General features: G+C 46.9%; 1 long non-coding RNA gene across 1 annotated transcript in view; it reads right to left on the bottom strand.

Annotated features, from left to right (window-relative positions):
- Window positions 1–7959, bottom strand: part of LOC130543065 (uncharacterized) — a 106557-nt gene extending 98598 nt beyond the window's left edge. The window contains exon 1 of the long non-coding RNA XR_008958091.1: window positions 7894–7959. This is a non-coding gene — a long non-coding RNA (uncharacterized LOC130543065). The remainder of the gene's footprint in view (window positions 1–7893) is intronic.
- Between the last annotated feature and the right edge of the window lie 5834 nt (window positions 7960–13793).

Below are 13793 nucleotides of genomic sequence, written 5' to 3'. Positions count from 1 at the left end.
CAAAACGCTGGGTACCATACTCCCGCTCGCCAGCGCCCTCACCTTGGCCCACTCCTCCGCTCGCCGCACAGCCGGTGCATCGGTCCTGCTGGCCTACTGGGGTCTAACCCTAACCCTAAACCCTAACCCCTAACCTTAAACCCTAAACCTTAACCCCTAATCCTAACCCTAACCCTAACCCATAACCTAACCCTAAACCTAACCCTAACCCGTACCCTAACCCGTACTCTAACCCTAATTCTAACCCGTACCCTAACCCTAACCTGTACCCTAACCCTAACTGTAACCCTAACATGTACTCTAACCCATACCCTAACCCGTACCCTAACCCTAACCCTAAACTGCACCCTAACCCGTAACTTAAACCGTACCCTAAACCTAACCGTAACCCTAACAAGTACCCTAATCTGTACCCTAACCTTAACCCTAAACCCTAAACCCTGACCCTAACCCATACCCTAACTCGTACCATAACCCGTACCCTAACCCTATCCGTACCATAACCCTAACCCGTACCCTAAGGTAATCCTAAACCCTAAACTGTAACCCGTACCCTAACCCTAACCAGTACCCTTACCTTAACCTTAACCCATACCCTAACGCGTATCCTAACCCGTACCCTATCCCTAATCCGGACCCTAACCCATACCCTAACCCATACTTAAACCTAACCTGTACCCTAACCCGTACCCTAACCCATACCCTAACCCTAACCATACCCTATCCCTCTCCCTAACCCGTTCCCTAACCCATACCCTAACCCTAACCCTAAACCATAACCTAACCTGTACCATAACCCTAACTGTACCCTAACCCTTACCAGTACCCTAACCCTAAACTGTACCCTAAACCGTACCCAAATCCGTACGTCAACACTTACCCTAAACTGTACCCTAACCCGTACCCTAAACTGTACCTTAATGCATACCCTAACCTGTAACCTAACCCTAACCTGTACCCTAAACATAACCCGTACTCCAACCCTAACACTAACCCTAAACCTAAACCCTAAACCCTAAACCGTACCCTAAACCCTAATCTGTACCCTAACCCATAACCTCTAACCTATAACCCCTAAACCCAACCCTAACCTGTACCCTCTCCTTACCCTAACCCTAACCCCTACCCTCACCCATACCCTAACCGTAACCCATACCCTAACCTTAACCCGTACCCTAATCCGTACCTAACCCTGGGGATTGGGTACACCTGAGCCCCACCACGGGACTCAGCCTGCCACCCCTCAGGAAACCATGCCCCTTGGGGCGCCACAGAGCATCCCGTGCAGAACTGGTAGGGCCCCCCTGAGCCCCCAGCAATTCTTGGCGGCCCCCTACACCCCAACCCTGAGGCCCACGCTCATCCCGCCCAACGCCTTCCCTTCAGCTTGCCACCGAGCTCGTCCCAGAGCCGGCAGATCAGGCCTGCCGGGTTCCTGGGGCCTAGACCTGACCCTAGGTCGGCTGGGTAGGGCCCCTCCCCTGGGGCCCGGTGCCACAGCCCCAGGGACTGGGGACACCTGAGCCCCACTGCAGGACAAAGCTTGCCAACATGCAGGAAACCGTGCCCCTTGGGAGACTGTAGAGCATTCAGGGTGGGAGAATCAGGAGGGCCCCCAGAGCCCCCGGCGAACTTCAGCGATCCCTAAACCCAACCTTGAAGCCCCTACTCACCCCACCCCGCACCCTCACCTCAGCCCGCGGCGGAGCTCGCCACATAGTGGGCAGATCTGGCCTGCGGGGTTCTTGGGCCCCAACCCTAACCCTAGTTCATCTGTGGAGGGGCCCCTCCTCAGGAGCCTGGAGCCGCAGCCGCGGGGATTCGGGACACCTGAGCCCCTCAGTCTGCCACCCCGCAGGAAACCGTGCACATTGGGAGGCCATAGAGCATTCAGGGCGGGAGAACCAGGAGGGCCCTCCTGAGCCACCAGTGAACTTCGGCGGCCTCCCGCACCCTAACCCTGAGGCCCACACTCACCCTCCCCACACCCTCACCTCAGCCCGTGTAGCTCGCCATACAGCCAGCAGATCAGGCCTGCGGGGCTCCTGGGGCCTAACCCTAGCCCTAGGTCGGCCACGGGTGTGGGGGCCTCCCCAGGAGCCTTGCACCACAGCCCCATGGAATTGGGATACCTGTGCCCCAACGCAGGACTCAGCTTGCCACCCGACAGGAAACCGTGCCCCTTGGGGCTCTATGGAGCCTACAGGGCACGAGAACTTGGGGAGGCCAATGGAGCCCGTCACCACCTTTGGCAGCCACCCGTTCCCCAACACTGAGGCCCATGCTCACCCTGCCCCATGGCCTCCTCTCAGCCCTAAACAGAGCTCGCTGCACAGCCTGCAGATTGTCCCTGCCGGTCTCCTGGACCCTAACCCTTACCCTAGGTTGGCCACAGAGGGGCCACTTCCCAGGGTCCTGGAACCCCACTCCGGGGGATTGGGGACACCCAAGCCCCAACATAGGACTCAGCCTGCAGCCCACAGTAAACTGCACCATTTTGGGGAAAAACAGAGCATTCAGGGCAAGAGAATTGGGGCAACCCCTGAGAGCCCCCTCTGGTGAACCCCGACCTTTGTGGGCCCTTCCAGATGAAACCCCAAGGCTCACACTCACCCGCCCTTGTGCCCTCATCTCACTCGCCCTGGGAGTTCTCTGAGCACTGAGCAGTTCAGACCTGCTGTCTCTTGGGGCCTAACCTAACCCTGGGTCCTCTGCTGAGGGTCCCTCCCCGTTTGCCTGCCTCCAAGACACCAGGCATTGGGCTCACCTCTGCACGACTAGAGGACTCAGCCTGCCCCACAGCAGGAAACTGTCCATTTGGGGCTTCAGCAAGGATTCATAGGAAAATCGGAGGGCCCCCCTCAGCCCATCCCAGGGAATCCCCACTTTCAGAGATCTCCCCGGATCCAATTAGTAGCTTCACACTGACCTTTAAACTTGCTCTCCACGGAGATCTTTTGAAATTCTCCGCACTTCCAACCGATGGCATCATCCAGCTTCAGTGCCTTACCCAGCTTTAGGTCTTGAGATGGATTAAAATGGGAAGTCACTTCACTGATGACGACGTACTGATGACCAAAAGATACATGCATAAATGCTTCACATCACTTGGCTTCAGGGAAATGCATATCTAAACCCCTATAGATGCCATATCACACGAGGCCGAATATCTATAAATAAGAAGACATGAAACTATACATGTTGGAGAGGATGTGGAGAAACGGGAACCCTCTTACAACATTGTACGAATGCAGTCCGGTACAGCCACTCTTGAAAATAGTATGGAGTTTCCTCAAGAAGTTATAAATAAAGCTACCCTATGTGCCAGCAATTGCACTACTGGGTATTTACCCCAAAGAGACAGAGGTAGTGAAGACGGGACACATGCACCCCAGTGTTCATAGCAGCAATATCTATAATAGACAAACTATGGAAGGAGTGCAAATGACCATGGATAGATGAATGGATAAAGAAGATGTGGATCATATATATAATGGAATATTACTCAGCCATCAGAAAGGATGAGTACTTACTATCACACCGACCTGGGTGGAGCTGGAGGGTATTATGCTGAGTGGAATGAGTCAATGAAGGAAAGACAATGATCATATGCTTTCACTCCTATGTGGAATATCAGAAACAAGGAAGAAGACCATAGGGGAAGGAAGGGAAAATAGAATGGGAAGTCATCAGAGAGGGAGAAAACCCATGATGGACTCTTAACTATCACTAGAAACTGATGATTCCTGGAGCAGAAGTTGGAGGGGGGGTAACTGGGTGAGTGGCATTAAGGAGGTCACACAATACAATGAGCACTGGGTGTTACACACGACTGAAAATTTATTGAAGACTACATCTGAAACTAATGATGTACTGTAAGTTGGCTAATTGAATTTAAATTAAAGAACAAAAGACCTCGAATACAGAATCCTAAACATTTGTATGGAACCACTAAAGATTCCGAACAGCCAGTGCAATGTGGAAAAGAAAAACAAACCTGGAGGACTCACAATTTCAGATTTCAGGTTATACTACAAAGCTGCAGTCATCCTAACAAGAGAGTACGGCACAAAAATAGGCACAGCGACCAAAGGAACAGGATACAAGTTCAGACAGAAACCCACAATTATGTGGTCCATGAATCTTCCACAAAGCAAGCAACGATATCAAAAGGGAAAAGGACAGTCTCTACAACAAATGGTGTTGGGAAAACTAGACAGCTACGCACAAAAGAATGAAATTAGACTGCTTTCTTACACAATACAGACAAACACAAAACAGTTTCAAGACCTCAATATGAGACCTGAATCCATAAAAATCCTACAGGAGGGAAGACAGTAACTTCTTGACATGGACCATACCAACATTTTTCTAGACTGTCTCCTGAGGCAAAGAAAATGAAAGCAAAAATAAACTATTGGGAATACAGCAAAATAAAAAGTTTCCACACTGCAGAAGAACAATGAAAACGTAAAAATAATAAGACAACCTACTCAAAGGGAGAAGATATTTGCAAAGATCATATGCAATAAAGGGATAGTGTCCAAAATATATAGAACTGATAATACTCAACCCCCCAAAAACAAATAATCCAGTTAAAAAATAGGCAGAAGACATGGACAGACATTTCTCCAAAGAAGAAATACAAATGGCCAACAGTCCCGTGAAAAGATGTTCACCATCACCCATCATCAGGAAAATGTAAATCCAAAGGACAATGAGGTAATATCTCAAACCTGTCAGAATGGCTAACATCAAAAGCACAACAAATAGCAGGTGTTGGGAGGATGTGGATAAAGGGGGATCCTCATGAACTGTGGGTGGGAATGCAAACTGTGGTGGCCACCGTGGAAAACAGTATGAAGGTTCCTCAAAAAATTAAATACAGAACTAGCCTACGATCCAACAATCACACTACTCGTATTTCCCCAAAGCCTAGGAAAACAGTAACTTAAAAGGATACGTGCACCCCTATGTTTCTTGCACCATTATTTACAATATCACAATATGGAAGCAACCCAAGTGTCTGTAGAAAAATTGACAAATGAGATGATAGATGTGTGTATTCACACACACACACACACACACACACACACACACACACACACACACAATGGAGTATTACTCGGCTTGAAAAAGAATGAAACCTTGCCATTTGCAGCCACATGGATGGAGCTAGAGAGTATCATCCTAACTAAAATCAGTCAGTCAAAGAAAGATAAATCCCATACGATGTCACATTAATGGGGAATTTAAGAAACAAACAAAAATAAATAACTAAAAGAGGAAAAGGAGACACACCAAAATACAATCTCTTAACAATAGAGAACAAACGGATGGTTACCAGAGAGGAGGTGGATAGAGGGATGAGTGAAATAGATGAAGGGGATTAAGAGGACGCTTTTCTTGATGACCACTGAGTAATATATACAATTACTGAATCACTCTATTGTACACCTGACGAATGTAACACTGTATGTTAGCTCTCCTGGAATTAAAATAAATTTTTAAAAAAGATTTTTCCTTCAGGAAGCTCTTTGAAAAAGCTTTTCCTGTGCAATGTGCATAAGCCCTACTTGGGAGGATTCACTCTACAATAATTATTCACTCCATGCCTCAAATTCAGATTTCACTGAGTTCTTACTGTGGATCCCAGCCCACGGGAGCCATGGTCCTTTTCAGTCCAGGCTCAGCACCTATGCATTCAAGATTGGAAGGAGAGACACATGTCACTTCACAGTCCAGAAAGCTATTATTGTTTCTGTTTCAGTGTGAGAGAGCCACAGACTTTGGGACAGGTTTCAGAGCAGGTTTATTATGGATCCTAGATCTCTACTTCAATATTCATTGCCTGGATCCATTTGGCTAATAGGTTCCCTGTGGATGGGCTTGCTTCCAAGCACATACATGGAAGATGCAAAGGTGGGTGGGCTTGGTGCGGGACAGGAAGAAGACCAAAAACAGACAAGGGTCCGACCCCTCCCCTGATCCAGGAACTGCTACGGGAGAGGGTACGGGAGGTAGAATCCATGAGAAACTCCAAGGTCACCAGCTGAACAGAGGAGGCATAGGTCAAGGGATCTGGAGATGCAGGGGTTGAAGGCTGCTCTGAGCTACCTCTGGGAGGAAGGGAGGGAAGGAATGAGAAGGAGACACTGCCTGCCCCTGGCCCATGCCAGCTGCGCACCACTCCGACACGCATCCATCTACACAGCTGACACAGCCTGAACTCAGGACGGCTGGCCCGGGTCCCTCAATCCTCAGTGGGACAGCTGGACCCAGGGATCACAGACATGCTGAGGGAGATGAGAGGGAAAGCTGCCCCACCCAGGTCATCGCCTCCTTGAGCAGACAGCCCTTCAGAACTGCTAAAAAAAAAACCCACTAACGGGGTTGAAAGACATGCCATGGATGAACTAAGGCATAGAGATATGTAAAATATCATTCTTTTTTAAGTTCAGAGATGTCATCTCAGAAAGTGGGGACAGCTTCCCTGAAGAAGACTGAGGGGAGGGCAGGCCATGCTGAAAAGGGGGACATGGCTCTCCTGATTGGGGACCTGCAGCCCCCTTCCAGGGCAGGGCATCATCCTCGCATCACACGAGATCCATGGATATGTTCCATCAGGGCCAGATGTTTGTCTCGAGAACGCTACCCTGGCATCAGACTGCACAGGGCACCAGGGATGAGGGCCAGATGGAGGACGACAATACCCCGGAGGCCATGGGGCAAGAGCAGAGGCACATGACCTTGAAGATGATGATGAAAAGCAGGAGGTGGCAGCATGGAGCCAGCCCGAAAGTACCATGGGAGCAGTGCCCACAGCTACACTGACTGGGTGCCTTCTGTGCCCGGTGTGGCTGACTTCAGTGTGCTCCAGACTAGTCCTGACCACAAGTCTAGGAAGTGTGCACCACCCCAGGCCTCCTCTCCCCTTGCAGCTGCTAGGAATCACGGTCACAGACCCTGGTCAGCTTTCGTGGAAACCAAGCAGTGGCTCCCCCACACGCTGCACCTCTGGTGGTGGTCCAGTGTGACCCTCATGCCTGGCCAGACACTGATGTCTACCTGTCTCCACACAAATCCACAGGCAGGAGGGTGTCCCTGAATTCCACAGCACCTGATGAGACAGATCCACAGAACCCAACACCCAGTGGGTCACTCGGGACCTCACCTATGGTCATGGAGCTCACCATACCCTATTTCTGTCACTTCCCACAGAAAGCCTGTTTCTGATCCCCCACAATACACACATCCTTGTTGCTGACCTGGGGTCATGCCATGAACCCACATGGCACTTTTCTTTAAGAGAAGGCTATGCCTACACCTCCTAGAAAATATTTCTAATGAAGTACAAGTCCATGAGGACTACGGTGTGAACGGTAGCACACAGCCTGTATGGTAGTAGACTGTAATTCTAACAAGGGTTAACCCCTGTCCCCCGTTTCACAAAACCTTCCTCTGCCCCATGGAACTCATGGTCTGCCCTCAGAAAACCCTCCAGGAAACAAACCTTTCATCTGAATGCCCTCTTCACCTTCTGCTTCAAATCTTGTCCAACCACAACGATATGAAACTAGAAATCAGTCTCAAGAAAAAAATGGGACAGTCAAAAATAGGTGGAGATTGGGGGGCCTGGGTGGCTCAGTCGTTAAGGATCTTCCTTCAGCTCAGTTCCTGATCCCAGGATCCTGGGATTTAGCCAGGAATCAGGCTCCTTGCTCAGCGGGAAGCCCGCTTCTCCCTCTCCCACCCCCCTGCTTGCGTTCCCTGTCTCGCTGTCTCACTCTCTCTCAGATACTTAAATAATCTTAAATAAATATGTGGAGATTTAACAACATGCTACTGAACAACCAACAGTCAAAGAAGAAATAAAAAAAAATTTAGAAGTACCTTGACACTGATGAAAAAGACAACCTACAAAAACTTATGGGATGCAGCAAAAGTAGCTCTACGGGGGACATTCATAGAAACTCAAGTCTTCATCAAACCATGAGAATGGTCTCCAATAAACAACATGATTTATGTGGTAAAGAAGTAGAAAATAAAACAACAAACAAAGCCCCACATTAGTAGAAATAAGGAAATAACAAAAAGGAATGCATAAATAAATCCAACAGAGACTAAAAAGACCAAAAAAAAAAAAAAAAAAACAAAAACAATGAAAATGAGAGCTGCCTTTTTTGGAAAGATAAACAAAACAGACAAACTTAGCTAGACTCACCAAGAAAGACAGAGGACTTGAATACAATCAGGAAAGAAAGATAATGGATTTCTGTATCATATCAAAATCAAAAGAACTCTTCAAACTTGGACACAACAACTTCTTGCAAGCCACGTCTCTAAAGGCAAAGGAAATAAAAGCAAAAATGAACTATTGGCACTTCATCAGGATAAAAAGCTTCTGCACGGCAAAGCAAACGATCAACAAAACAAAAAGGCAACCTATGGAATCGAAGAAGATATCTGCATATGATATTACAGATAAAGGGCTGGTATCCAAGATCTATAAAGAACTCCTCAAACTCGACACCCAAAAAAATGGGCAGAAGGCACAAAGAGATACTTCTCCAGAGAAGACATACAAATGGCCAACAGACACATGAAAAAATGCTTCACATCACTTGCCATCAGGCAAATACAACTCAAAACGACAATGAGATACCACCTTACACCAGTTAGAATGGTTAAAATTAACAAGGCAGGGGGCACCTGGGTGGCACAGCGGTTAAGCGTATGCCTTCGGCTCAGGGTGTGATCCTGGCATTATGGGATCAAGTCCCACATCAGGCTCCTCTGCTATGAACCTGCTTCTTCCTCTCCCACTCCCCCTGCTTGTGTTCCCTCTCTCACTGGCTGTCTCTATCTCTGTGGAATAAATAAATAAAATCTTGAAAAAAAATTAACAAGACAGGAAATTACAAAATCAGAGATGATGTGAAGAAAGGGGAACCCTCTAACACTACTTGTGAGAATTCAAGCTGGTATAGCCACTTTTGAACAATATGGAGGTTCCTCAAGACGTTAAACACAGAGCTATCCAACGACCCACCAATTGCACTACTGGGTATTTACCCCATAGACACAGAGTAATGAAAAGAAGGGGCACCTGTATCCCAATGTTCATAGCAGCAATGTCCATAATAGCCAAACTGTGGAAGGAGCCAAGATGTCCTTCAGCAGATGAATGGACAAATAAGATGTGGTTCATCTATACAATGGAATATTACTCAGTCATCAGAAAGGATGAATACCCACCATTTGCACCTACGTGGATGGACCAGGAAGGGATTGTGCTAAGTGAAATTAAGTCAAGCAGAGAAAGACAATTATCATATGGTTTCACTCCTATGTGGAATGGAAGGAATAGCATGGAGGACATTAGAAGAAGGAAGGGAAAAGTGACAGGGGGGAATGAGAGTGGGAGATGAACCATGAGGGACTATTTACACTGGGAAACAAAATGAAGGTTGCAGAAAGGGAGGGTAGGGGAATGGGTTATCCTGGTGATGGGTATTAAGGAGGGCACATGTCATAATGAGCACTAGGTGTTATATGCAAACAATGAATCATGGAACACTACATCAAAAACAAAGGAAGTACTGTAGGGTGACTAACATCATTTTTAAGAAAGAGAAAGATATGAAATCCATACAGGAAAACTGTCACTATTTGCAAATGACATGAAATCCCAAAAAATTCCACAGAAAAACTGTTAGTTTAAACAACTTCAAGAAAGCTGCAGGATATAAAGTCAATATACAGAGACCTGTTGTCTTAATTTTTTTTCAGATTTTATTAATTTATTTGAGAGGAAGAGAAAAAGCACATGCAGGGGGAGTGTCAGAAAGAGGGAGAAGCAGACCCTCGCTAAGCAGGGAGCAAAACACGGGGCTTAATCCCAGAACTCTGGGATCATGACGTGAGCCGAAGGCAGACGCTTCACCTATGGGGCCACCCAGATGACCCAACTTCTTGCATTCCTGTATACTGATGACACACATTCGCAAAGAGAAATTTAAAAAGCATTGCCATTTACAATTGCATCAAAAAAAATCTAGGAATAAAAGTAACCAAAAATGAGAAAGAGATAGTACACTCAACACATGGCAGAAAAGAAATGAAAAACATGTGTGTCGAGGGGGGCAGGATGTATGGGTCAAAGATTTGGAAGGCAACACAAACAAATGGAAGCATATGCCATGCTCCTTAACTGGAAGAGTTAATTATGTGAACATGTCCATCATACCCAAAGCAATCGACTATCTAAGAAATCCCTATCTGAATTCCAGTGGCATTGTTCGAGGAAATAGAAAACAGTCCTCAAACTTGTATGGAATCACAAAAGACCACAAATACCCAAAGGAACCTGGAGAAAGAAAGGTGCAGTCAACACACTCCTGGATTTCAAGCTAGATTACAAAGCTGTTGTCATCAAAACAAGATGGTACTGGCATAAACACAGACACCAGGTCAGTGGAACAGAACAGAAAGCTCAGAAACTTACCCACACGTAGATGATCCTAACTTAGGACACAGCAGCAGAAGATATGCCATGAGGGAAGGACTGTCTCTTCAGTGAGTGGTAACAGGCAAACTGGACACTAAATGCAGAAGAATATAACTGGGTCACTTTCTTACACCACACACAAAATTTTTAATGAATGATTTGAACATAAGACCTGAATTCATAAACCTCCAAGAAGACACAGGTACTAAGTCTATTGACATTGGTTTTGGCAAAGAGTCTTCAGATCAGACACCAAATGCAAAGGCAACAAAAGCAAAAATAAACAAGTGGAACAACATCAAACTGAAATCTTCCACGCGGCAAAGGAAACCAGCAAAAACTTAAAAGGCCACTGACCGAATAAGAAAAAAATATCTGCGAATCATATGTATGAGGAGAAGCTAATATCCAAAATACACACAACACTCATACAAATCAAAACAAACAAACAAAAAACTGTATAAAAAAATGGGGGGAATATGTGAATAGATACTTTCCAAAGATGGCACACAGGTGCCAACAGACAGAAAAAGTTGTTCGACATCACTCATCATCGTCAGGGAAACATCAGTCAAACCCACAATCGGCTATCCCCTCACAACTGTTGGAACAGCAATTGTCCCAGAGACAGACACCAGGTGGGGTCAAGGGTGTGCAGACGAGGAGACACTGTGCACTGTTGGTGGGAATGGAAATTGGTGCAGCCACTGTGACAAACAGTATGGAGGTTCCTGAAAAAATAAATGCAACTACCACATGACCCAGTAATGGCTCTACTGAGTATTGATTAGGAGAACACAAAAATACTGCCTCAAAAAGACAGATGAACTCCCATGTTCACTGCAGCATTATTCACAAGAACCAGACATGGAAACACAGACCTTGGGGGCCTAATGCCAAGTAACTCAGACACAGAAAGACCAATACCAGATACTCTCATGTACATTCCACGTGGAATAAACAAATACTGAATGCATAGATACTGAGAGCAGATTGGTAGGTGCCAGATTTGGGGATGGGGTGGTAGAAATGGGTGAAGGTGGTCAAAGTCTCAATGTTTGAGTGAGAAAATCCTACAGTCATGAAATGTTCTGTCCAGCATGGAGACTAAAACTAACCCCGCAGCATGGGGTATAGGTTTCCCTGCTCTTTGAAAGTACAGGGCTTCTGAGAAACCTTGCACAGCAGAAATGGTGTCAAGAAGGAATGGTCATTAATTTACACTGAACAATTAGACAGTGTGCTCAGACTCCAAAATTCCTTCTCTATGGCTTTTCTTCGGCCTCAGCACACAAGTTTCTAACGGAGGCCCAGCATATATGAAGATAAAGCACAGCAGAGGCTCACAGACACCATTCAAAGTGCTGGTGGCTGGATGCGGAGAGCGGTTCCCAGCGGAAGGAGCTGGTTGGGGTGCACGCCGCCTCTGTCGTGCTTCTCCCCAAAACAGATGCTGAACGCCATTCTCACTGTTCACCTTTTTTCATAAAAGGGAAATCCTCTTCAGGTCTCTTCCTCTTACTGAAGCTGGGTAATAACATAGTTCTTTCAAGAAAGCCCAGTGTCTTACTGTGAACGTTTAAAAAGTGGGGGATACTTGTACTTGAGCATTGCTGAGGGAGGAGACGTGAAAGGTTCTCCCAGACACAAACCTCAGCAGATCCACCAGGAAAGGCACCTTCCTCAGCATGCGGAACACGGACTACCTCCTACCGCCCTAGAAACCCTCTCCTTCCCCTCGATCAGGTCAACCCACAACAGCTGGGAATTACCCAATTCCTCCGTTCTCCCGCTCCTAATAGCTAACCCATCAGCTAATCCTGTGAGCTCCATCTTCAAAATGGACCCAGAATAGGTCTAACCACTCCATCCAAGGCCACCTGTCTGGTCCACAGTGCCTGAGTTCCTGGAAAAGCTTCGTCATTGACCTGCCTTGCCATCTTCAACCCTCTGTCATCTGTTCTCAACACTGTAGCCAGGATGGCCCAGTGAAACAGGATCTCATTGGGTTATAGCCCTGGAATGGCTTTCAGTCACCCTCTGTCACCTCTCTGAGCTCATGTCCTAAGCTGTCTCCTGTGGCCACAGGGCCTTCTTGCTGCTCCTGGACATACTTGGAATTCTCCTGCCCCAGAGCCTTTGCACATGCTTTCCCTTCTGTTTCGAATGCTCTTGATGTGTTCTCACTCACCTTCGGAGAAGTCTGAATTGGAGTGACAGGGACAGAAGATGAGGCTGTGTGTGTTGGGTGAGGCTGGTGGCCCAGAAGAAGGTTCTCTGCCAGCTCTCCGCCTGTGCCTCACTTGTCCTCAGCCAGGAACTTGCACACAGCCCTCACCTGTCACAACTCTCACCCAGGAGACCCACAGCCACCCCTGGAGCCCACACTGAACACACCCTATTGCAGAATGCATTCACCTCTACTCTGGGACCCCTGTCAGCTTTACCCAGACCTGGAACTCTCCCATCTCCTGCAAAGCTCCCGGATTCCTCCTCTTCTTTCAAAATCACACTGGCGCAAGGATTTCATGAGAAAGCTATAACGCTAACTAATGAAAGGTTCACACCTACTTTCCCCTTCTGTTACCTTTTTCTCCACCTTCTTTCCTACCTGTGCAAACTGTAACATATCAGTGGAATATGAACATGCTCTGAGATCTGAATCTTTCATTGCAGCTTTCGGAGGACTCCTTATGTGATAAGAAACTAGTGTATCCTACAACAGGGTGTTTTACAACTCTCATCTATAGAATAGTACAGCCCAATTCACTACAATTTTACCTCACTCTTCATGAAGCAGAACACTTTTCCCTTCCTTCTTTTACTTAAATTCCAGTTAGTTCACATGCCATGGAATATTCGCTTCAGGGGTAGGATTTAGTGATTCCTCACCTGCATACAGTACCCGGTGCTCATCACAAGTGCCCTCCTTAATACCCCTCACCCATTTAACTCTTCCCCCCACGCCCCTGTCCTGCAGCAACACTCAGTTTGTTCTCCAAGGTTGAGTCTATTTCCTTGTTTGCCTCTCTCATCACCGCTCCACTCTGTTCATCTGTTTTCTTTCTGAAATTCCAAAAGCGTGAGAGCATAGGATATTTGTCTTTCCTCACTGAGTTTGCTTAGCTTAATACACTCTAGATCCATCCACATCCTTTCAAATGGTAAGATTTCATTCTTTTTGAAGCTGGGTCATATTCCATTATATATATGTATCCCACATCTGCTTTATCCATTCATCATGCATGGACTTTGGGATTCTCTCCATAGTTTGGCTACTGTG

Source organism: Ursus arctos, unplaced genomic scaffold (genome assembly GCF_023065955.2).
Source record: "Ursus arctos isolate Adak ecotype North America unplaced genomic scaffold, UrsArc2.0 scaffold_7, whole genome shotgun sequence".
Classification (NCBI taxonomy): Eukaryota; Metazoa; Chordata; class Mammalia; order Carnivora; family Ursidae; genus Ursus; species Ursus arctos.
Note: the sequence above shows the minus strand (reverse complement) of the source record. Positions and strands in the feature narration are given on the sequence as shown.